At 42.7% G+C, this 23,010-nt stretch overlaps 1 long non-coding RNA gene across 1 annotated transcript; it reads left to right on the forward strand.

Annotated features, from left to right (window-relative positions):
• The first annotated feature begins 814 nt into the window (after positions 1 to 814).
• LOC130597336 (uncharacterized) lies at positions 815 to 21,289 on the forward strand. Its single transcript, XR_008971734.1, has 3 exons — positions 815 to 972; positions 19,450 to 19,610; positions 20,638 to 21,289. It is a non-coding gene; the product is annotated as an uncharacterized LOC130597336 (long non-coding RNA).
• Positions 21,290 to 23,010: the final 1,721 nt, after the last annotated feature.

Genomic DNA, 23,010 nt, shown 5'->3' on the forward strand with positions numbered 1-23,010 from the left:
GAACTGGGTGATTTTCATTTCCTACACTAGAACTGCCTACCTCAGGGCAGGCAAAACGCTCCCTCTGCTTCCTGCTGTGCCATGAAGTGCACAGCTCTGACATACTTTAAAATGATAGAAACTTCCTGAACTCCAAACACGACTCAGCCCAGGGCTCTGTTGAGACAAGCCATGGAGATGTTCCGCCTCATTTCAGCAATTAGTGGATTATCCTTATGCTGTTTGATTATCTTTGTTATAGCCTTGTGTGTGCTCCTGGAGTCTAATTCCCACTGATTTCAATGTGTGAGATGCGCTTTTTGTTTTAATGATAACTCTGGAATCCGGAATTAACTGTGCCAAATGAGGTTGCATATGGAGGTCCATGTTAATTTCTGTTTAATAGAAATAAATACAGGTGACTCTCCCTGAGGAAAACAGGGTTTGTAAGGTCCTTTGGCTTGCTGAGGTATGTGGATGATGCTTTTATGCCAAGCCTAAATAGTGGGAAGTATTAGAGAAGTTTCTGAAGGGCATATTGAATTTGCATCTGTGCCTAAAAACAAATGTCTTGAGAAATGAGAGTAAAAGAAGTGTGGAAGGATATCCTTGTGTCTCCTCAACTTGAAGTCAAATATCCTATTTGTGCTGTTAGGGCCAAAACCAGGCTGCTATTTAAACCATATGCTGGTATAAGTGTGTTTTGGGATGACCCTGCTGGATAGTCCTTCAGATGCACCCACAGCTTTGAAATCCCATGTAGCACGTGCTTCAATGCATCGTGGGCATGCTCACACCTACAGCTATTCTGTTTGCCTTTGCAGATGCCAGGCTAATCAGAGAACACCTTGTCCCTTGTCCCCTGCTGCAAGGACAGACCGGAGTTTTACTTGTCTCCAGCTGATGGAGCCAGGCAAAGCAGGCACCAGCAGCAAGATCCTAGTGGCAACTTTGAATTTAGAGCATTCCAGGGGCAGCTGTGGCATAAATAAGGTAACCCTACTGTTTCCAGCATGTACACAAAGGAGTTGATGTGTTATAGCACTGGTTACAGAACAGATCCCATGGCTAGAGCTGCAAAGCTTTATGCTTTCAGACCTAGTCTAACCCATGAAGTCTCAGCCAGAATGTCAGCCATTACAAATGGTACTTCTGATGGTCCTGTGCTTCTGAAATGAGGTTGCTTTTATGGAAATGCAGTGACCAGTAACATGACTTTATCGGATGAATTATGTCTTGACACTCTTCCAGGTAAAGCAACAGAGATGACAATTTGGCAGAAGAGATAGAGTTAGCATATGAAAGGATATCTATAACATATGGGCATCAGGATATATTTGTGGGTGAATACATAGCCATTCTTCTGAAAAAAAATAGGTTTAAAAAGTGTCCTTTCCTCTTACAAAGTCAATGAATATTTAATTATGAACCCAAACATACCTAATACATATGTAAGAGATCCTGGAGAAGAGAATTTAGAGGGGACAGGATGAATATAAAGCTGAAACTTGTCAATGTAACCATTAACTGCAGTGGCTCAGTGCCAGTTCACACCACTGAGAATGTGGCCACTAATATCTATTTAGCACATGCTGTCCTGTGCCTCTTGTGATAGTTGTTTTCAGTCATTAGGATTCCTTTAGCAAAATAAGGTCCTGCTTTATCCCAGGAGCAAGACTTAAACTAATCCTAGTGCCTAAAGTTCTTTTCAGTTTTCTTTTATGTATGTAGAATAAGCCATCTCTATACAGTACCTTACAAACTATGTATTTCCATGGGTTATAGGTGTTCTTCTATATTTCTATACTAATTACATAACTAGTTTTGTAAACTTGTTCTTCTTAGGTAAGATGTTCCAGAAATCAAACTAGTCACCATTAAACACCACAAGTACAGCTGCAGGTTTAAATATTTTATAATCCAATCAAATTGTTTGAGTAGTAATGCATTTAAATGTTGTTATGGAATCCCCTCTAGACTTTTTAAAATGGTTACTCTGTTCTTGGCTTTGCTATTTATGAAATTCATATGGGATGACATTTTTAATAATAGAGCATTTGACTTACAGAGTAGCAATTCCTGCAGTGTCTCACTATAATCTATAATTTTCTGACTGAACTTTCAGAGGGACACAAACACATATCACACTTTTATTAATGAACATATACATCTGTTGATGTTGCCATAATTGAAATGACCTTAAGTGAGAAGCCCTATGTAAGTCATTTAGCATTTTTTATGATGCTTGGGTGAAGATGCTCTACAGATGCAGCTTTAGGAAGCTAAAGCAGGAGTACAAAAGCTGTGCTAAAATGATGAAGGGAGGTTTAATTTGGAAAACGAAACAAAGCACAGCCCACATATAATTAAGCAGCATCCAGTACTATAGAGTCGGACAGAAGACAGGTATCAGGGAGTTGAAATTACCTCTCCTCCCTAGAGAGGATGGCACTGTCAGGTCAGGACTGTGCTAAATGCTGGCTACCATGAGGGTATTTGATTGCAGTTGCTTTCATTGTACAGAGGTTGTGGATAAACTGAGGACATCATTTCTGAGAGGAAAAAGTTCCTTAACCTCCTCAAGCACACAGATGTGTCAGAAGGGCATTTATAAAACAACCACCAGGGCTTTGGAAGGGAAAACAGACCCAAACAAAACTGCAAGGACTTGCTCCTTTGCAGTTCACCTGAGGCTCTTTTCCACTGAAAGGCATGGTCAGAATCCAAACGACTGCATGAAACTGGGGCAGAAAGTTGTGAAAAGACTGGTGAGAAGCAGAACTCCCCTGGGCCCATGCCAGCACTGCCGCATTCACCATGTCCTGTACCCCAGCCACTGGTGCTAGGAGAAAAGGAAGACCGTGGGTAGGGAGCCTTCTGTCTCCCTCCCCTCCTCTGCATGTACAACACGTGGTTTCAGGCAGAGGTGCAATGTCAGCTTCCTCTTCAGAAGTCTCTGAAGTGCTTGCTGTGCTCTCATAGGTGTCTGCTGTCTGAGAGGGTGTGCTGTGAAACCCGCAGCTGGGCTGCAGCATTTCCTGGCCAGCCCAATGGTGAGAGAAAGGTGTTCTAGGACATACAAGCCTCCTGTGCGAACACCCTGTGAGGCACAGATATGCAACCAGGGTTCCAAGGGGGTTGTCTTTTGTTTCAGCAATGATTTTTTTCTGCCCTTCATCTATTTTGTTATCTGTTTAAGAGCATAGAATAATTTTTCTACTGATTATGGCCAAACCAGATGCCCACATGGCACAAATTAGCATATGTAGTTCCCCTGGCTTCAGAGGCACAGGCTAAGATAGTGCTTGTGGTCTACTGGTAGCTTTGATTTGCTCAGTACCATGGGAAAGTTTGATTTAGAGTTTAAACCAGAAAAGCTTTGAAGAGAGAGCCTACAGGTAGAGGGACAGAACCTCCTCCCATATGCACAGTTGTAAATCTCACTCTGGAGCTACTCCAGATTAACTTCACTAAAAATGAGCCTGGAATCAAGCCCTGTATGCCTGAGTTACTTCAGACTGTTATTAATTTGAAGAGAGAAAATGAATCCTTGTGAAGGGGAAATAAGCAATCTTTATTAATAATAATTAGAGAGGGAAGACATTTTTTGATATAGTGGCTTAATTTGGTATATAGACAGATCAGTAAAATATAGAATTAATAATTTTATAAACTAGTAAACATTTTGTGTAGTTTAATATTAATTGTGTTTAAATGTTTCCTTAAAGCAGTATCGCAGTCGCAGCTGCACACAGTGAATTGTCTGAGCCCCTCTGCTTAGTTGCAAAGTCCTTAGTGATGGAGTGGGATGACCAAAGGTGACCAAGTCTTGGGATGGGAGAGGCAGCAGCACCGTGTGTGTGTGTTCGTCACTCCATGTTTTAGCTTGCAAGCCACTGCACTTCCTGTGAACTCTTGCTCAGGATTTGCTCCTCTCTATGCTTCTTGCTCTGGTTTCAAAGCGCGTAAATGATGTTTATTATAACTGCTGTTAATGCAGTACCACTCCAAGGCATCTTGTGCTAAGGTGTGGGTCCCGTTACTCTAGGGCCAGAAGATTTGGGTGGTATGTCTATTGAGATGTCAGAATTTGGGAAGGGGGGGAATAGGTTTGGGATATGTGTCCCAAGAGCACATCCAAGTCTATATCCTGTTATTAAACCACATCTCCAAAGCACCAAGGTAATGGTTTTTTCCCTGGGTAAAAGAGAGTTGTGCCACCATCGCCACCATCACTTCACAAAGATCTCACTGGTGCTTTGCTTTCCCTTCTAATCACCTTCATCTTCTTACTTTTGACTTTTGTTGGTATCACAGCACAGAGTAAGGAATGTCTGCAATCCAAATTCTTACTTGACTCAAGCTAAGTGGAAGAAACACCAGTATCAGATTTTACCAGAAGCCACACACTGATGTACCGGGATTATTGTGTTCTTCATAGAGTGATTGTATGTAATTTTACATGTAATGTTCTTTGAACATATGGTTCATAACATAAAATCCCTTCATTTTAATTGACATAATAGACTGGAATGGCTTTTTTTCCCTTGCCAAAGTACTTGTTATGGTCTGTATCACCTATAATGGGCATTCTGTACACCTCCTAACTAGGTATTTGGATGCTGGAATGCAAAAGATTGCTATTTATGAGACCATGAGACCACCTAGTGGGTCAACGATTTGCATTTTAAAAGTTCATTAATATGTACTAGGATCATAATACTGCCAGTGCCTTCATCACACCAACCTTCATCTCCTTCCAGTAAAAAATATCTTTCAAAAATGGCTTTTAACACGAAACAGGAGCAAAAACCCATGTATTTTGTGACTCTCAAGTTGCCCTAATTGAAAGTTTAAAGGACATTGGGCAAAGTATTTTTCTCCTAGCATTAGCTAAAGGCATTTTTTTCCTTCTTGTTGTTTTTAAGAATCCACCAGAGGCTTGAAAGTGAAAAATCTGTTTTCTTATCTAATCCCTTTTTCTTCCTTCATGGACACACACCGCTTCGCTATTGTGAAGCTGCTGCTGAGTGCCAGTCTGCTGGCATTGATTTCTTCCTAGTTAGGAGTAGCACTGTATTTGTTTAGGAGAATATACAAAAGCTAAGGAATTATGTGGGTTTTCTGCACAAATTACAAAGAAATACAAACTTTCTTCTGACAGCTATGTACAAGTTCTCGTGCTCTGCCCCCATCCACATTTCACATCGAACTGGTTTACATCTCTGTACCTGTCTTCAGTTGAAGAGCCTTTGTTAAGCATAATCAGAAACAGCCTTTTCTCCCAACCCTGTATTCATTCTGATCCATATTCTTTTCCCTTTTGCAAAGCAAATTCATAATAATAATAATTCTTCTGACAAATATTATGTTTTGATTTTCTTTTTTTTTTTGCTGTTTCAAAACCACAGCACGGAGGAATTTACTTTAGACTCCCTTTCATTAAAGTTTAATCCCAAAGTCATATACAGAGGTAGGTGAACGTCTGCATGACTTGTCTGAAATATAGGTTAATTAAGCAAGCTAAATATACTTTACAGAACAGAACAATAGAGCGCTCCGTTCTGCAATTGAATTCAAGAGATTCGGAGACAAAAGTGATCATCAACATTGGCGCTGAGCTTCCCCGAGCCTGTGCTGAACTTTATACAACAGCATAGACTAGTGGTAAGAGGGAAGATTGTCACCGGGATGCTGTTAGCGTGTTGCGTCTGGGCTGCGTCTTCTCAGGCTTCAGCTGCAGCGGAGCCTGGTGACCTGTAGCTGTGTAAACAGGTTCATAAAACACGACTGTAACTGATAACCACCTTACTTATCTAAAGCTGCTTTCTGTTGACCAGGTAAGTGGAAAACCATCTCGCAGCTAATGAAACACGTAATGTGATAGCAGTTACATCAGCTCGGAAACAGAAGTAGGGGCACTTCCCTTTTGTTTGATCATGGAGCACTCAGTTATCTGCAGTTCAACATAGTCTCTTATCTTTTCATTTTGGTATGGTGTTTTTGTGACTCTATCAGCATAGTTGTCCTTTCGTGTGAGCTGAGATGTGAGGTGGAGAGCACACAGTAAACTTCTTTTTCCTTAGTTCTGTTTGATTCCATCTACCTCCACTTACTTCCACCTCTCAGTGGGTTCACTTTGTCAGTGCCTCCAAACCCACAGGATGAGCACACTGAACAGAAAGAGCATTTGCCTATTGTGAATGGGACTGGCTGCCTCTTCTCTTGCTTGTTTTATTTAGCTGTGTTTAGTGCAATGGATTTTCTTTTCAGTATCTGCCTTGAAACCTAGGGCTCTGGTGAAACGAAATTCCCCCTCATTTCAAGAGGGGCTTGTCAGTGACAGACCATTTGGCCAAAGGAGGTGCAACAACAACTTCTTATCCTCAGTACAAAGGAGCCCCTTGCCAGATTTCCTCTGGAAATAGAGCAAGGACACACAGAGGATGCTAGAAGGAGATCAGCTTGTTTCGCACAGTCTGCACTATGGACTTTGGCATTTCGCTTATCCGTTCCTGCCTACCTTATGTAGTCATTCACACCGAGGCAAAGTGGATGTAAAATGTGAAGGAAAACTGTCAGTCCCTTTCCACACCTTTTCTGCTGTTACTGATGACTAAACGAGGTGCAAAACAATGAGAAATCTCAGTGTGAGAAAAGACCAACTTGACACACCAAGAATAAACCTGGGACTGGTTTTGAGTAAATCTGATGGACTTTCCTACTAAACCAGACAGTTTCGCACAGAGACCTGATGTTACCTGATCCACTTCTGGACTTCAGAAGAATTCATTCATGCCATTAGTAAAATATGTCCTGCTCTTAGACTACCCTGAGATAAACTAGTGCTCCAGGTCCCTTCCACACATGTAAGCACATACTGTGTGTGTGATAGGGCACAGCATGCACTGCTGGTCTTCTGCTGGCCCTGGAATGGCCAGTTGGGCTGGCAGTGGGCTGAGTTGCTGGAACTGGGTAGTGTGGAGATGACTATTTACAGCTGTGAATGGTATCTCCAGGTTTAATAACTTGGGCTCTGTCTGATGCAAACTTCATATAGAGTGGGGCTCATGTTGGTGAGATAAGTCAGGTGCCAGGCTGTGAGAAGGGGAACAGAAGTGGTTTGTAATGTTGGCAAGAGGGAGATGAGGCACATGAGGACATGATGGTGATAACCTTTGGTTAAGAGAGAAGTAAGGCAACAGTTGTAGAAGCAGCAGAGAGGGAGGAAGACGAGGACTCAGAGAGGTACAGGATGTTCCGCATTGCTTGGTTGCAGAAAAGCTGCAGTAGGAGGCAGCTGAGTGGGCAAAGTGTTGTTTTCAGTTTGGATTTTGGTTTTTTCTGCTCATAGGAGTAGAATCTGACTGATTTAACTAACAGGACTCTAACTGATTAGTGATGAATTGCATCAACTGGTAGATCTTTGCTGAATTTTTACACAGCTGCTCTGAATTAAAACTCCAGAGAATGTGACCCAGAAGGTAAAGCATTTGGTGCTGTGAAGGTTTTGGACTCAGCCTAAGCTGAAGGTTAAGAACATTAAGTTCTGATCTCTGTGTGAGCAGGCTGTGCTGAAACAGGTAACCTGTGTCTGCAGTCAATCATGGGGGAAAGGCTGTATTTGCAAAGAAAGCAAACGGGGCACCATTAAAATCCAGGTCCTGCAGCAGGTGTGCAGGGCTTTGATTTAATCCTACAACCAAACCATTCTGCAAGCTGGACACCCAAAGGTCTGTGTGGCTGGAAGCCCGCATCACACAACTCAGATTCGTGAGGAGATGTCTGGAGCAGCTCTCAGGTGGCTGATGATGATGGTTCTCCCCAGTGGGTTGTCTGCTGTGGCAGGAGACACTCATTAGCTCATGTATGCCCAGCTTCTCTGTCAGTCCAGGGAGGCAGCATTGGCCTAGATACCTCTCTTGAACAGTCTAAAAGCTGCATGTGACAGAAGAGGCCATCCCTGCTCCTTCCTCTCCTCACTAAAGTACCACAAGAAGTTGGAGAGAAATCTTTTCCTCATAATTTGTTGTTTGTTTTTTTTTTATCCACTCAGGTGCTTTGGGATGTGGTCTGCAAATGTTGCTTGCAGAACAGAAGTTTATGATAAAGAATTGATTGGAAGCTAGTAGGAGTTACGTACTTACATGTGTGCATATATAAATACATGTATGTGAGCACAGTATTCCTTGCTCAAAAAAGCTGGTCACAATTTGAAAGGTAACTCAGGAAAGAAATAACACTTTCTGAATTGCAGACAGAGAAAGAGAGTGGAGGGGTTGGAGGGCAGGAGGACCACGAGGCCAGGCATTTTGCTCTTTGCTACTGCCAGAACTGGGCTGTGACACTGGATTATAGGAGATACTTGACTGAAAGACAAAACAAATTGTTTTACACTATTTACAGAGGACATCAAGGGAGATTTGTAGCAATCCTTTTGATTAAGCCAACCTTTTCCCTCCTAGTGTCAGGAACCTTGTCCAAATGTAGCTGCCTGCGCCCAGCACTGGCTCTGCTGTGGCACAGCTGTGTAACCTTGGACAAGACCTGTGTGAAAAGCAGTGCTGGGGCTTCCTCTGCTTTGCTCAGAAGCTGCTTTTAAACTTGGGCACTTGCCTGGTGCTTTGCCTGGGCTGCCCCACAGCTGAGCCTGTGCCTTGACCATGTACCCTGGTGATCCTGGTCTGGATCCCTGATCTGCTGACTTGACTTTGGGATTCACCCACCCTTTTCACCATAAGCTTGTCTGGCAATCACTGAACTCTTGCCTGATGATGGTTACTGTCACAGGACCTTTTTAGGGTACTGTGGGGCTGCTCTTTCATGGTGATGACACTGCCCTGCCTGCTCTGCTGTCCCAATCAGCTCCTGTCTGTTTGAGGAGAAACCCACCCTTGCTTCTTCCTGACACACAAATTCCTTGGTGATAGGAATCCTTCCCTGTGGTATCAGCACTCTTACTGTGGCCTGCAGCAGGGACAGAGCTATGGAATGACTAACAAGTTCCTTAGTACTGAGTCAGAACAGTGACCCACCTACCCCCTGCATCTGCAGCAGCGAGAGCAGGAGATACCGGCACTTCAGTTACAGACTGAAAAGCATGAACCAACCTCCATTCAAGTCTATGGGATGCACACTCTCAGGATGTGTCCTCAGGTGTACAGTTAGAGGATAAGAGTCTGCTCTTCTAAACTGAAGAATACTGTGATCATGCCTAGAAATAAAGAAACAGCAAAGAAAAAAAAAGGGAGCATGTAAAAATGTAGAAAGCAGAAGATAAGGACCGCAGGGTTCATGAAAGGAATACAGGAGAAAAAAAAAAAATCATATTTTCTGCCCTTATATCTTTATTTCTGCTCTCTTATCACTCCTGGTTTTGCACATTCTTTTTTCTTGCCCCTGCTATCCCCTTCTCTTGCCTCGCTCCTTCCCTGGCACGATGTGCTACACTGCAGCTTAAAACCTTGGCGCTCTTTTGAACTGCTGAGTTTAACATTCTGAAGGCTTTGAGTGGTAATAGCTGAAATATTTCATATTAGTGAAAGGTTAAAGCTGGGTCACCACTTCCCAAGCACACTTTGGGAGAAAATTACAAATACTCAGATTTGCTTACTTCTTTAGTCCCCCAACTCCAGCAAGCATGCAGAGTCAGTCTGTGATCTCAGTGTCGACAAACAAGACAGCTTTTGTGTGGTGCACTGGTGTGTTTGAGTGGTGAGGGTTACCCAGTCACTTCTGAGCAGAACAAGTACTGTAGGTTGTTGAGTTTGGGGGTGTGTTTTCTTCCTTTGGCTGGTTGTACCTTGTAGCATCTGGAAGGTGAGTGAAATCGTCTACATATGAACTCTTTGTGGAGGCAGGGAAATAACAGTGATGGCATTTTGTTCAGGACCAAGGGTTTCTCCACAATAGCTGATGGAATGCAACTCTTCCTCCTCTTCTGGGGAATTTGGGAGCAACCTTCTCAATTTAGGACATTATTTGATGGAAGAGAATAACCACACTACTCTCTTAGCCACTACACTGTGTCAGTCCAGTTAGGCACAAATTTAGGGTTGGGGTGTTTTGGTTTTTGCTTCCTTGACTTATTTATCCACGTATGTCTTTAAATCAATTCCTTTTCTCACTATTCAGATGTCAGCCAGAGTCACAAATCAATATGTGACCACGTAATTTTTTGGTGTAGGAAATGAGGCATGTTTAGGGGGTTACACAAAAAGAGTGACAGAAAAGGGCACGTTTTCAAGCAACGTTAACGCTCTGGAACTGGACAGATTGACATCAATCAATAAAGCACAAGGAGCTGCTCAACAGCTCTTGCTTAAGCCTCTTCTAGAATGACCATTTACAAGGGAAGGTCACTCCATTTTTGTGCTGTTGTATGTCTCAATCCTGCCTCCTAATCCATGCAAACACTTTCCTGTGCAACTTCCCTGGTTCTCAAATTAACTATTAATGAAATGGCTATTGGATTGCATTGGTATTTATTACCGCTGTACTTCCCAGTTACTCTAATCTTGGAAGTGATCCTTTCCATACCATCATCCAAGTCATTACTGTGAATAATTAGAAAGCTGGGCTGTACCCTACTGGTAACCTCTTTCCACCTTGAAATAATCCCATTTACTTCCACTGTTTGTTTCTTGCCCTTCAGCCAATTTTCAGTCTCTGTAGCCTGCCAGTTTTCTTCCTATTGTGTGAGTCTGCACCTTAGGCGCTAGTCTCCCATATGGAAATGTTTTCAGAAAATAAGAACTGAATTTCTTGTATCCAGTCTCCCTCTAATTATTCTGCTTTATGCTATCGTGCTTATATATTCAGGATTCCTTTCCTCTCCCTTGTCGGGAACGTTTGCCAAACTGTTCCATTGCTGGGTCCCTTTTCAAGGGGTTCGAATTGTGTCTCTATCTTCACCTTCCCATCTTGCTTCCAAATCACATCCCTGAAAAGAGATTCTAAGTCCTTTCTCTAATTATCTGTGGGGAGGGAACCCTCTAGATAGCAAACTGAGAATTCTGTGGGTAGAGGGTGAGTGATGTGGGCTCCATCTTTGTGTGAATCTCCGAAGAGGCACTAGTGTTGCACCATCAGTGTTTTTGTGGGATAAATGGGGGGGGGGCATTTTGATTGTACAGAAAATTTAATTAGATTTAAGGCTAATTAAATTCATTTTTTTTTCCATATTAACATGTTCACAAATATTATTGCATCTCGTTAGATTTCATTCTTCTCTCCTTACTGAACAATATTCAGTAGTAGTTTCAGATTACAATAAGTTCATTATGAAGATAAGGTGGAATTAGTGTAGGAAGCTCAGCTGGTTGAAGGGGTCTGTGCTTTAATTACTGCAGAGGGTGTGCATATTAATTACAACACAAGTGATATTTACTGTACCTCAGGAACATATGACAGAGTAAAGATACTGACAGCACCAGCTAATAAACTCAGTATGATAATGAGGAGAAAAGACCATAAAAATAGAAGGAAATAAAATTATTCATAAAGTATATTGATCCCAAAGTAAAGACATTAAGCTCTGATGAAGGGCAACAAAAGGGAAGCTCCTCACTTTATCAAACAAATAACCAAAGTAGAGAAATGTTAGCGGAGAGACAGATTGTCATTATCCTGCTCATGTGGCCACGCTCTGGAGGATACATGTGAGCAGTAAAATAGAAGATTTAGTTGTTTTAATAAATCAGCAGAAAGTCAAGTCTTTTACCTGCAGAATCTCGGGTCACGGTGGTTGTGGTGAGCTTGGGGGCTGGACACGTTGCAAGGAAATGGCTGAAGAAGAGTGACAGGAAGGGACTGTGCTTTGGACGAGGAGCCATCACCAGTTACACAAAGAAACAACGTGGCTAATTGCTTTAGGCTGCAGTAATTGCTGCTGGGTTTGTTGTGTTGGCTTTGGTTTTTTTGTTTTGTTTTTGTTTTTTTCCCCTCATACTAGTTTTGAAGTAATTGTTTTAAATCATTTCTTATCAGCAGCCTCCCCTCCAACAGCCGTTTAAGCATATACCAAATGTGAAACACAGTGGCAAGATCTGTTGGGTGTCTCTTGGCTCTGGGGTCAGTGCCCACTCCCCCAGGGTATGGAGGCCAGCTCCCTTGGCTGCTCAGGCTAGGGAACCTGTCATAGTTCTCCATTTCCTTGCTGGCACTTACACATGGTTTACTACTTGGCAGCTGCGCACAGAGAAGTGCATCAGGGGTGACTGGTTGGGATGACACACCATCAGGGTAGATAGCATCAACTCAATCTTGTTGCTTAGCTTCCTTTGGCATAGTGTACACTTCACTAGGACGTGTGTCAGGGCAATTCTGTTTGTCTCCTCTTTACAATAAACTAAGGCTGTGCAAGTGACCTGGAAAAAACCCAGCCACAGCATAAGTAATTTCTTCCAGACATTACCTTCCTTGATGTTTGAATTGACTTTTGACCTAAGGCCTCAGCCACCAAACTGGAAAGTAAGAGCCTCACCTTTTGCATGTAGTTAATCTACACCCTGATAACTCTGTAGTAATCGTCTTGTGCTGGCTATTTCAATAGACTTTGCTTAAATGAAATCAACAGCAGCAGTTCAGTCCTATTCAGACTATTTTGGTGCCTGAATAAGACAGGGACCATACCGTGCCTGGAAGTTTTAGTACATCTAATTCTTTTTATTATAGTCATTGTGCTACAGAATGTGTTTTCCTCTAAGGAGCTGTTGTAAGTTAGGTGATGGTGAGGGGAAGCTGGCAAGCAAGTCATCTTGCTAGCCATTCATCTCTAAAGACCAATGTTCAAATCACATTTACTGAAAGCTCCATATGTCTATTGCTTTGTTGTCATCAAAGCCTTGGCAGGCATTTGTTACCAATCACAAAGCTCCTTCATGTTGGGCATATATGTCAATCTTTGCTTAATTAAACACCTGGATTGAAGCAGCCACTCTTGGTCAGGATCTCTGTACTCTACTAAAGTCTGCAGTGGATGCTGTGTCATTCAAGTGATCCTTTCACTTTTTGGAGCACCGGTTGGGTTTTTTGCTTCTTTCCATCCTACAATTAAGGATCCACGTTTCTTCACCTTCATTCTTCTTGGCAAGTCAAGGAAATAATGTCATACTTCCATGTTAACACTAGTTAACAGTAAATCCAAAAGAAAATAATGAAGAAAATCTGTTGTCACTGGTATTCCTATAGTCAGCCCTGGGTTTATGCACTGGGCCAACTTAACTGCACTTTAAACATCCAAACCTCCTGAATCTATGAAACAGATTGAAAATGCTGCAAGAGCAGTTGGTATCTTGACATTTCAGGTACTTCTATCCACAGCCAGGAATACACAAACCAGAAAAAAACTATAGCAAAAGGATATGACCAATTTCAGAGCTTCAAAAAGGTCTGGTTTATATCTGCTAAGTGTTTTGGATTGTTTGGTCTTTCTTTTATCCAAGTGCATTTGCCGCCTCATTGTAATTCAGTGAGTGAAAGACTAATGGTGGTCCAGTGGCCTTTGTGAAATGTGCTGGTGTTCTTGGTTCACTTCCCAATTTGTGTATGAGTAAAACCCCTGCTGCTATGAGCACTTGTGCTCCTGTGTTTGACGGAGGGATTGAGGTTTCATTTGCTGTCTCACCCTTAGAGATGGTCCTTCCAAGATGAGGACTGAAGCAGATTTGAGGACATTGGGGAAGCATATGTTCTTTCTGTGCATGCTTCACATATCCTTAAATTTCACAGTTTCTGGGCTCTGATTCAGTGTCTTTCAGTGATGCATTTATCAACAGATTTTTAACAGTGGAAAAAAATACAGCAAGTTAACCTTTATCCTAGTTCCTCCTGCAGTTGCTACTTGTGAGGAACAACAAGGAACAAAAAGCAAGACAGTGATGTCTCTATGTTTGATGATCTGAGCATGCAGAATTGCTGATCTCAATGCAAGTGCGTAAGGAGTGATTCGAAAACTACCTTTAAAAACTGAATTTCAAACCTCCCTTTTTGTATCCCACTGTAAATCCATTGGATCCCTTAGAGACATTCTTCCCTTAGCCCTGTAAAGTGGTTAAGCATATGAAGTCATGCTTAACACATGGGCTTAGTTAAGTAACTGCACACACTTAAGTGTTAATCATAGCCTTACACCTAGGAGAAAATCTGAAGTAAATTTGTGTGTTGAATGGACTTAAAGCTAAGCATTGGGTTTAAATGCTTAGATGGATTCAGCCTAACTGCAGTCAGAAAAGAACTGGGATACCTGGCACATGTATGTATGTCACAGGCATAAATAAACACAGTTTTGGTGATGTAGAGCATAATGGTATTTCCAGGATCAGAAGGAACTCCAATTTATGTTAACAGTCAGTGAGGCTGATTTATTTTAAAGGGCAGAGAAGAGTATTAGTGGATTCATTATATTTAGCCTTCCGAGGGATTTCTTTACAGGGTGCTGCATGAAGACCTAATAAGGAATCTTAACTCCAGGGTAGATCCTGGTTTGAGTTTAACATCTTTCAAAGAGGAAGCCAAGAACAGAATAAATTTGCCTTTCTTGCATCCTTCTCCTTCCTCCCCTCCCCTACAAGCCCCCACTACTTACATCCTACCTTCTGCAGGAGCTGATGTGATATGCTGACCATGCTAAGTGATTTTGGCCAATTGGTGTTTCATGGTTTTGAGGAATTCCAGGGCTAATCAGACTGTGTACCTGGAATACAATGGAATGGTACACAATGAAATCCAGGATTTTGGGCACTTCTACATTTTGATTTAGAGTTAATGCAAGAGTCAATGAAGTCAGCTTAATGAAGATGGCTGCTCTCTAGGATGACGCTAGTTGTCAGTCAGAAAGAAATAGAATACCATGTGAGGGTGGTCAAACAGGAGGAATCGTCAAGAAGAAAATATTTTAATGCCACCATATAGATCAATGGCATGTCCTTACCTTAAAAATCACGTTCACTTTTGGTCTCATCTCAAAGATGTAACAGAAATAGAAATGGTCCGGAGAAGGGCAAAGAAAATGAGTCGAGCCAACTGAGAGCCTTTCATATAAGGCTACATTAAAAAGGGCAGGGTTATTATTTAGTTTGGAAAGAAGAAGAGCAAGAGGAAATGTGGCAGAAGCATATAAAATAATGAAGGGCATAGATCAGGCCAGTCTGCTGCTTCTCATTACGTTTGTCTGTAACAAAAGAAAAAGGGAGAACTCAAAATAGAACAACAACTGGCCAAAGAGTGATTCATTAGAGTGAGCGAAAAGTCCAGCACACGTGTATGAGTGTAACTTGTGGAACTCAGAGCTGCAGGATGAAATGAAGCCCAAGCGATTTGCATTAATACAGCCCAACACACATTTACTTCTGGAACTTGAATCGTAGCTTATAATCCTTCCAACCAGGGTATTATAAGAGCTGTTGTTACTCTTCATCCAGGTGTAAGATCTTCACCAGCTGATCTGGAGGAATACATCTTCCCTGTGGTACTGCGTTGCTGATGTAGGTTCAGAATGGAGCAGAAGGGACTATGCCTTTCCTCACTGCATTGAGGAGTTGGTGCTATTAGACAGGATGCTGTATTACAAGAATTACAAGATGAAAGTTTGAAGCTATTGCCCACTGGCAATTTATCAGCTAGGAATTGTCTGTGCAACAAAGTGCTGCTTGTCTTTGGGGTCTGGGTTTTACTCCCAGCCTGTGCTGTTTGTTTTCTGGCTTTGGTCTGCTCACAGTTTGCAACTGGGTTGGGGTATTTAGTCAGAACTGCTGCTAGTGTTTTCCCTTTCTTAGTAGCCTTTAGTCTCCTGGTGACTCTACAATAAGAATCAATGTTCTACATGAGCTTTTAACTGCCTGATCATTATAAGGCGAGATGATCATTAAATGATCCTCACTTTATTAATGCACTTTATTAAGTATTTTTTCCTGTATGTCTGGCAGCTGCACTTGAGGTAAGTTAGGAACAATTACAATGCTGAATAAATAGAAATAATGTAGGTAAGTAACAGTAAAACATGAGGGCACTCTGGAAGACACACACTGTATTGCACCTTAACTTGATGTTTAGTCATTGGAGTACCTGTTCTTCATTTTTCTTTAGTAAATAAGGCAGAAACGTACCCGGCAGGCTTGCTGCAAATAGATATTGTGTTGAACTTGGTGCTTGCTTTCTCTGAAATTCCTTCTTAAATGAATTAAGATATTGTGAACAGACTGAAAATCCTTCTTAACCTCTTACTTGGGTAGTCAACAGTTACTTCTAAGCTTTCTGACTGTTTTTGCCCCCACAGAGGAAAGACAGATGTCTTTGTTGTTAGCGGTGTATCTCTGATTTGTAAAATACAATTTCCTTTAAGGATTCTTGAGTATGCAGACTTAGCTGCTTCTTGAATGGAACAGAAGCACTTCCTTACTGAGTGAATTTGAGCTGGAGAGGTCTGAGCAAAGTATGGGGGAAAATACCATTATTTCCCGTATTAAAAGCAAAAGAACTGCAGCTTGAAACATGCAGTGACCTTGTTTGCTTTACCTGAACAATGAGAAGTCAAATCACATTATTACAGACACTTGCAAATCCTGGGTTTTATGCTTGTATTTCTGAATATTCACAGGGAAGAAAACTCCTTCTTGTGCTGTGGATACCAGCATTTAGGTATCACTCTTTACCCTTGCTAACCCTATCTGGTGATAACACACCAGGTTTATGCTGTACATATTTCACCCTACATGACCTACACAAACCACCCCAAAGTGAAATTCTTCCTCCTCCTGAAACCTGTCTCCTCCTCGCTTCTGGCTTGGCAAAGGATGCTCCATTGTTCGCAGTACTGGTGTTTGGCTCTTGTCTAGACCAGTGTTCACTCATCACAATACCCCTGTCAACACCGTGCTGTATATGTGTTAGCTGCACTATATTCCTGTTGTCAAATGGCTCTGCTGTCATGTAGTGTTTAAATGTAAAAGATATAGGTGACGATGCGGAGCTGGAGGATTGGGCTGAAAATCTGGATTTTAAGTTGTCTGCAGCACAGAAGTTGAAAGCTGAGACAGTTTTACAATAAATGTAAGCAGTTTAAGCAAGCTTGTAGCTATCAAGATGTGGATGTATGTTTTCCCCTCTGAAATGTGCTGCCTTTCAAGAGCACAAGTGTGGCATTTAGGTGACACTGCACTGCTCATCCGCGTGCCCTTTCTGGGGATGACTCTGCTTCTGTCTCCTCCTTGTCTGCACACGCTGCAACTCCAAGGGTCTGCTGTGACCCTGCCACAGGCTACAAGACCAGTGAGCTGCAGAGGAGCCTGAACTGCTCGTGATACAGGAAAAGATGACAATGAATAAAGTGCAGTGCTCTTTTTCACTGCTATCAGCTTTATTTCAGATCTGCTTTGGGGTTTTTTTCCTGTGTGTTGGAAAACCTTTATTTTTGATGATTTTTCCTTGCCTACCTGTTTCTATTTTTTCCCCTGTTTTGGTCCAATACTCATAGATGGTCTTGGTCTTCCCGCAGGCTGGGTTGTGGATGAACCTCCTAAAATCCAGTGTTTGCTGAAAACAGTCCTGAGTTTCTGAATTAACTGAAAACAAAAATCAGAAATAAGAGACCACTTCTCTTCCTCTGTATCTGCTACGCTGAAGCAGGGAGACAGCACAGCCTACAGCAGTCCTCAGGGAGGGAACTGGTGTCAGAAGACTGGGTTTGTGTTACCCTAAATTGAAGCATAGACCCTAGCCATATCCAAAGCAGAAATCAAACGCCTCTTGGTCCCTGGCCTGTAGTTCCTGACAGATTTAACTGGAAATCCAGGTAAAGTTCCTTGTGAGGACAGTGCCAGTCTGTGAGTGGGTCCCTATATCCCTTCAGGAAAGATTACCTTTCCTTAAAAACAATATTCCAACCAAACAAAAAAAAACCCTGACACTTGCAATTAGTCATTACCTACTGTTGCTTGCGATTTGTTGGCAGATCAAGCTACAATCTGTTGCACTATGACAGATCAATTTCTGCAATTCATTACAGAACTGAGCCAAAACAAAACAACTTTCTCTCTCCTTCCCCCTCCCTCTACCCCCAGTGCTGCAGCCTCTGGTTCGCTGCGAGCCTTAGACTTCTGTGGAAAGGAGCAGATGGGAGGCGAAAAGAGGGGTGGGAAGAGATGAGCCCTTCTCAATGTAATGCCCTTAATCTGAGTCCATGTGCACATTAATGTGAGATCAGTCCCATCCTTGGAGCCAGCTACTGTGCAGTCCTAAAATAGCATTTCAGTCACTGGATACTGTACAAAATACTTTAATCCATTTTTGTCCAAACTTGTCCTTGCGTTGTATATCCTGCCAAAGATTTGGTAGGGAATAGGTGGGATGTTTTATGTCAGATTAGTGGTTACAAGATTAGACACATGTGCTTCCTTTCAGAAAACAGTGACCACTTGCTATTATGTGGGAGCTGCCCTTCATCCTCCCTTTGCATAAGAGGATGACAGATGTGTTACATGTTATTCTCCTAGAAAACTATGGTCATTTTTGCACTACCTCCATGAATGCTTAAATAAATAGCACTAATGGTTCTAACATGAGACGTAGGATAAAAGAATCTTATGGTTTTTCCTACTACCTTTTGTAGCTCTGTCACCTGACTTGGTAAGCCCACCTTCAGTGAAAAAATAGCACAGTGACATTTTCAAAACATGCAGTCCCTTGAGCCTGGAACCTAACACTGACAAGAAAGCTCAGCTTGATTCCAATACTGCTTTGTGATGTGTACTCCTCTTTTTCAAGAGCTGGGCTGCAACAGCTGCTAAATACAGAGAAAGGGTGGAAAAAAAGGTTGCTATTATACACAGTTTAGTTGTACAAAAAGCAGATGCTTTCTATGTATTTTATAAGTGAACACAGTCGGCATTCCAAAGCACCCTGGGCTCATTGCTCGTGCTACCTTCACTAATTTTTTGCCTAGTGATGAGCAGCCACCAGAGTATTTGCTCTCCCTTTTTCTCAGTTCCCCAAACAACTCAATCCTGTGTGACGCTCGGTGCCACCAGCTCCTGTTGGGGTCAGTGAGCACTGATATTGGACAGCTTCTTGCAGGAAGCCCTTTGCTTTTCAAAGAAGGGGGAGAAAAACTAGCAAATCTTCTCAGTGTTATTAAACTGCATCTTTGTGTGGGGCCAGATTTGTGGAAGTGCTTGCGTTTTAGCCCTTAGATGGAGTGGCCAGCTTTTTGCCAAGTGCTGGTTGCTGCTGAATAGGGATAACACCAAATTCCCCTGGGTTCATTGCCAGGGATGGTGACAGCAAGATTTAACTGACCAGATGCATGTGACACATCAGTGAAACGCTAGCAACAGGGAGGGTCACTCTATCAATATATACCTGTTCACTCCGTGTTTCTTACCAGAGTGTTGTCCCACTTGTGCTACAGGGGTAAGGCAAACCCCACCATTCTCCTCTGTGGCTCATTTTAGTTTGCACCGTTGTTTACTACAGGAAAAGCTGGATGCCTGAGCTGAAGGTTCTGGAGTGAGGAGGAAGCAGCCATCCTGGTGTTTCCTTCCTTCTGTGAGCACGGTTTGGAAAATGCCTGCCAGCCCCCAAAGGAAAATTCACTTTCTCAAAGTCTTTCACACTTTGACTAAAATGATGCACAGGTAGGAATGCTGAGCCAGAGCACAGAGAGAAGAGCCTCCTCTCTCAACAGATTAGAAATCCCCCTCATCTTCCCCGAGTTTTTCACCTCACACATGCCTGGCACACACTGATTTGCTCAGAAAGTCATCCAGAAAACTTCAGCGTACTTAAAAGCCTGCTTTATTTTATTGCTAATATTTCTGTACCTCTTTCTGAGGCAAAAATGTCGAGCTGATGTTTGTGGCAAGTAATGTTAAGGTTCTGACTATAGTCTCCAACACAGAAATTAAGTGAATGACACTGTTTTAAACACCCTTTCTCAGCAGTGATTAAAGGACTTTTCTTTATATTTTTAAGGATAATATAAGACAATATAGTTGTGTTCTTGCCCTTTAAGAAAGCAGTACTCAAACAGGGTGTATGCATATTTAGAGTTGTATGTAGCTCAGCATAGTACTTTGGTTATCATTGTTCAATAGTGTTGTTCCGGTAATGAAGCGAAACTTCTGAAGTCCAAAACTGAGATGTAAAATCTGAAATGTGCTCCATAGAAACTGTCTTGGATCAGTGCAGAAAAATCAGAGATACAGATGGGAAGTGAGGCTTTATCAATTTATTTGGCTTTCATTAGAGCTGAATAAATAGTAACACGTGAAACCTAATTCTATCCAATTTCTTTGTTCTGGTAAATTACTACCTACGCCTCTCGCTTTTCTAGTTCCTGTGTTCCTAGAGCAGCAAGTGCTTTTTCCCCTTGGAGCATTTTGTTTAAGCATTTAACCCCTCTCTCCCCCCTCTGCACTCCCCTCAACAATATACAGACATTTCAAAAGCATAGGTTCGAATCAGCTTTGAGTACAACTCCTGCACAAGTTGTCTTTTGTGAGGGGGTTGATGCTTTCAGCATCCTTCACTTTCTCTGTGCTGCTGGTGAAAGGAGGGTGTGTTTTTATTGGTGCAGAACAGCTGTAGCGTGATATAGCACATTAACTTTGCTTTTCGTAATGGCCAGATATTAGTATTTGCACACTGGTTGTTGATGTGTAGGTGAACCACAGGCCTTGTGTACCAGTCCTGAGGGGAATCGACTCTCTGCACCAAAATGCTGGCATTGCTCTGCAAAGACAAGCCATGGACACAGACAAACAATTGCAGAAAATATCCCTAATGTTAAATACAGTATAAAGAATCTGTTTTTCCCCCTCTTATTATTCCTATTGTTTTATTTCCAGCCCTCTTGCTAGTGGCTGCCTTTGTGGCACTTCAGCTGTGATTAGATGGGCGGGCGAGCAGCTTCCTCTAGAGCTGAAGCCAGCTGGGTGAAAAGACTGGCAGAGCCTCAACTCCTCGTCTACCCACTGCCTTCACAGCAGAGTTTATTATCTCCATAGCTCTGTGACATGCCCAGCCTGTGTGAGCCAGGGGTCTCAGAGCACAAGTCAATATTCAGTAGTCAGAGCTTTCTTATTACTGCTCTGTTGCTATGCTTATTTTGATGTAGTCGTAACCTAAAAAACCACCTAATAGCCAAGAGGCTGGGGGGAAGGGAGGAGGAGAGGCAGAGAGAGAGAGGGTCATCCACTTCTAATGCTGGAAACCCTGTGATAATCTGTTCCATGCATTCAAATGAAAATATGACTTCTTGGCAGAGAATAGCATTATAATGTAAAATCCCATATGCTGTTATACAGTATGTTGCAATCTGTTTTACTGCTGCCTCTATTCTAACGAGTGAATACTGCCAATAAAGCAATTGAAGATAACACTAATTGCTTATTTCTGTGATCCATAATTTTTATGACTGCCTTATAGCTCTTTAGTCAAATAGATGTTTTTTGGCCTCTCAGATCTAGAACTCATGTACTGTAGTGATTGAGGCTGAAAATCTGCATGCTGGCCTGAGAGGTTTTTTTTGCCTAAGCTGATGAATAGTGTGTGTGTGAGGGGGAAATAATTGAAAAGTGTTAAAGAAAATAGAAGTCTTAAATCAGTCATAACAGGTCATAACACTGGATTTCATCAATATTTTTTAATATAAATTGGGTTCTTTCTCTCACCCTCTTGCTGCTTCGGCATTGTCTTTGCTGTGGAGTAATCAGACACTGGTTCTCAGAAATAAAACTCCCTTAAGCTTTTCAGAGTGACAGCGCTGCCTTGGTGCTGTTCCAGGCACCTTTTTTCTGCAAGAGACTGAAATATACCATTGGCACATGAGGGTAAGCAGGTCCTAGTCCTGCAGCTTCAAACTGGGGCTGGTCTTATGAATGACCAGTTCTCTCATTACAAGGTAGCCCCACCATCTCCTAGCAGCTCCTGTGTCATTTGAGTCATTCCTTAAGGCTGCAAACCAGAAAGGCCACACTAACCATAAAGTTTTGAAGGCCACTTAAGAGAACTGACCAGATTCACAAGCCATTTGGGGTTCCCTTGGGTTCTATTGGTGCTGAGGTGGTGCAGCAGCTTTCAAAGCAGCCCCTTGTAGACCAAAGGGAGATGCTTTGATGGGTCCCCAATAGACGTGTCTCACAGTCACTATGAGGAAACTGAACTCCCTGTTAATGGGAAGGTCAGAAACTTCCCAACCTGTGCAATGCTCTGATGTTTAGGGCACTTGCCTTATTTAAAGCAGATATGCTTCATATTTCCAGCTGGAAAGAAGAGCAGGTGAATTTGGTGGGTAGTAAACATCTCCTGACTCATTTACTAACCTACTTCTCCAACATGCAGTGCTATGGGGAGTGCTGGTGGAGAGGATGTGTGTTCTGGGGGCTAGTCCCCATTGTAACCGTGAACCATTTCTAACATTCAGCATTTTACTACATTGTAGGTTGTTGATCCTGCGCTTAAAGAGCACAATGACCCCTGTTCCTAGAGGGTTGTTACCATTCACATGGTTCAGCCTGAGAGCAGGGCTAGACATTGGGAAGGAAGGTGTCTGTGGGTCCTCTCCAGCATCTGGAAGGAAAGGCACAAGTCTCCAGTGGGAAGCAGAGGTAGAGGCAGCCAGCACCCTGGCTGCGAGGGGACATGGCAGCAGGGCACAGAGGACAGGCTGAGGCAGCTCCAGCTCAGCAGCTGCCTTCCCCTGCCACAGACCTCTCAGCAGCAGCGCTGATGGGCTCCACGGGGCACTGCAGCTGGGCCTTTCTACCCCACAGGACCTTCCTGAAGCCCTGCCAGCCTCAGGGCTGGGCTACCACCCTCCCTCCCAGCCCTTGGCATGGCCTGGCATGGCACAGCACGGGTGGCAGCAGTCCCGCAGGGAGACGGGAAGAGCCAGCCAGGACCAGGTCCAGCAGGATTTATAGCTCTGGGGAGGGGTGTGGGAGTATTGCCATGGGCTGGCATTCCCTAAAATCTCCGGGTGTAGTTACTTCACTGCAACCAGGAGGTCCAAATTATGCTCCAGCCCTGTGCAGA

Source organism: Pezoporus wallicus, unplaced genomic scaffold (assembly GCF_028554395.1).
Source record: "Pezoporus wallicus isolate ANWC-B61680 ecotype Strahan unplaced genomic scaffold, APGP_CSIRO_Pwel_v1 contig_6714, whole genome shotgun sequence".
NCBI classification, from domain to species: Eukaryota; Metazoa; Chordata; class Aves; order Psittaciformes; family Psittacidae; genus Pezoporus; species Pezoporus wallicus.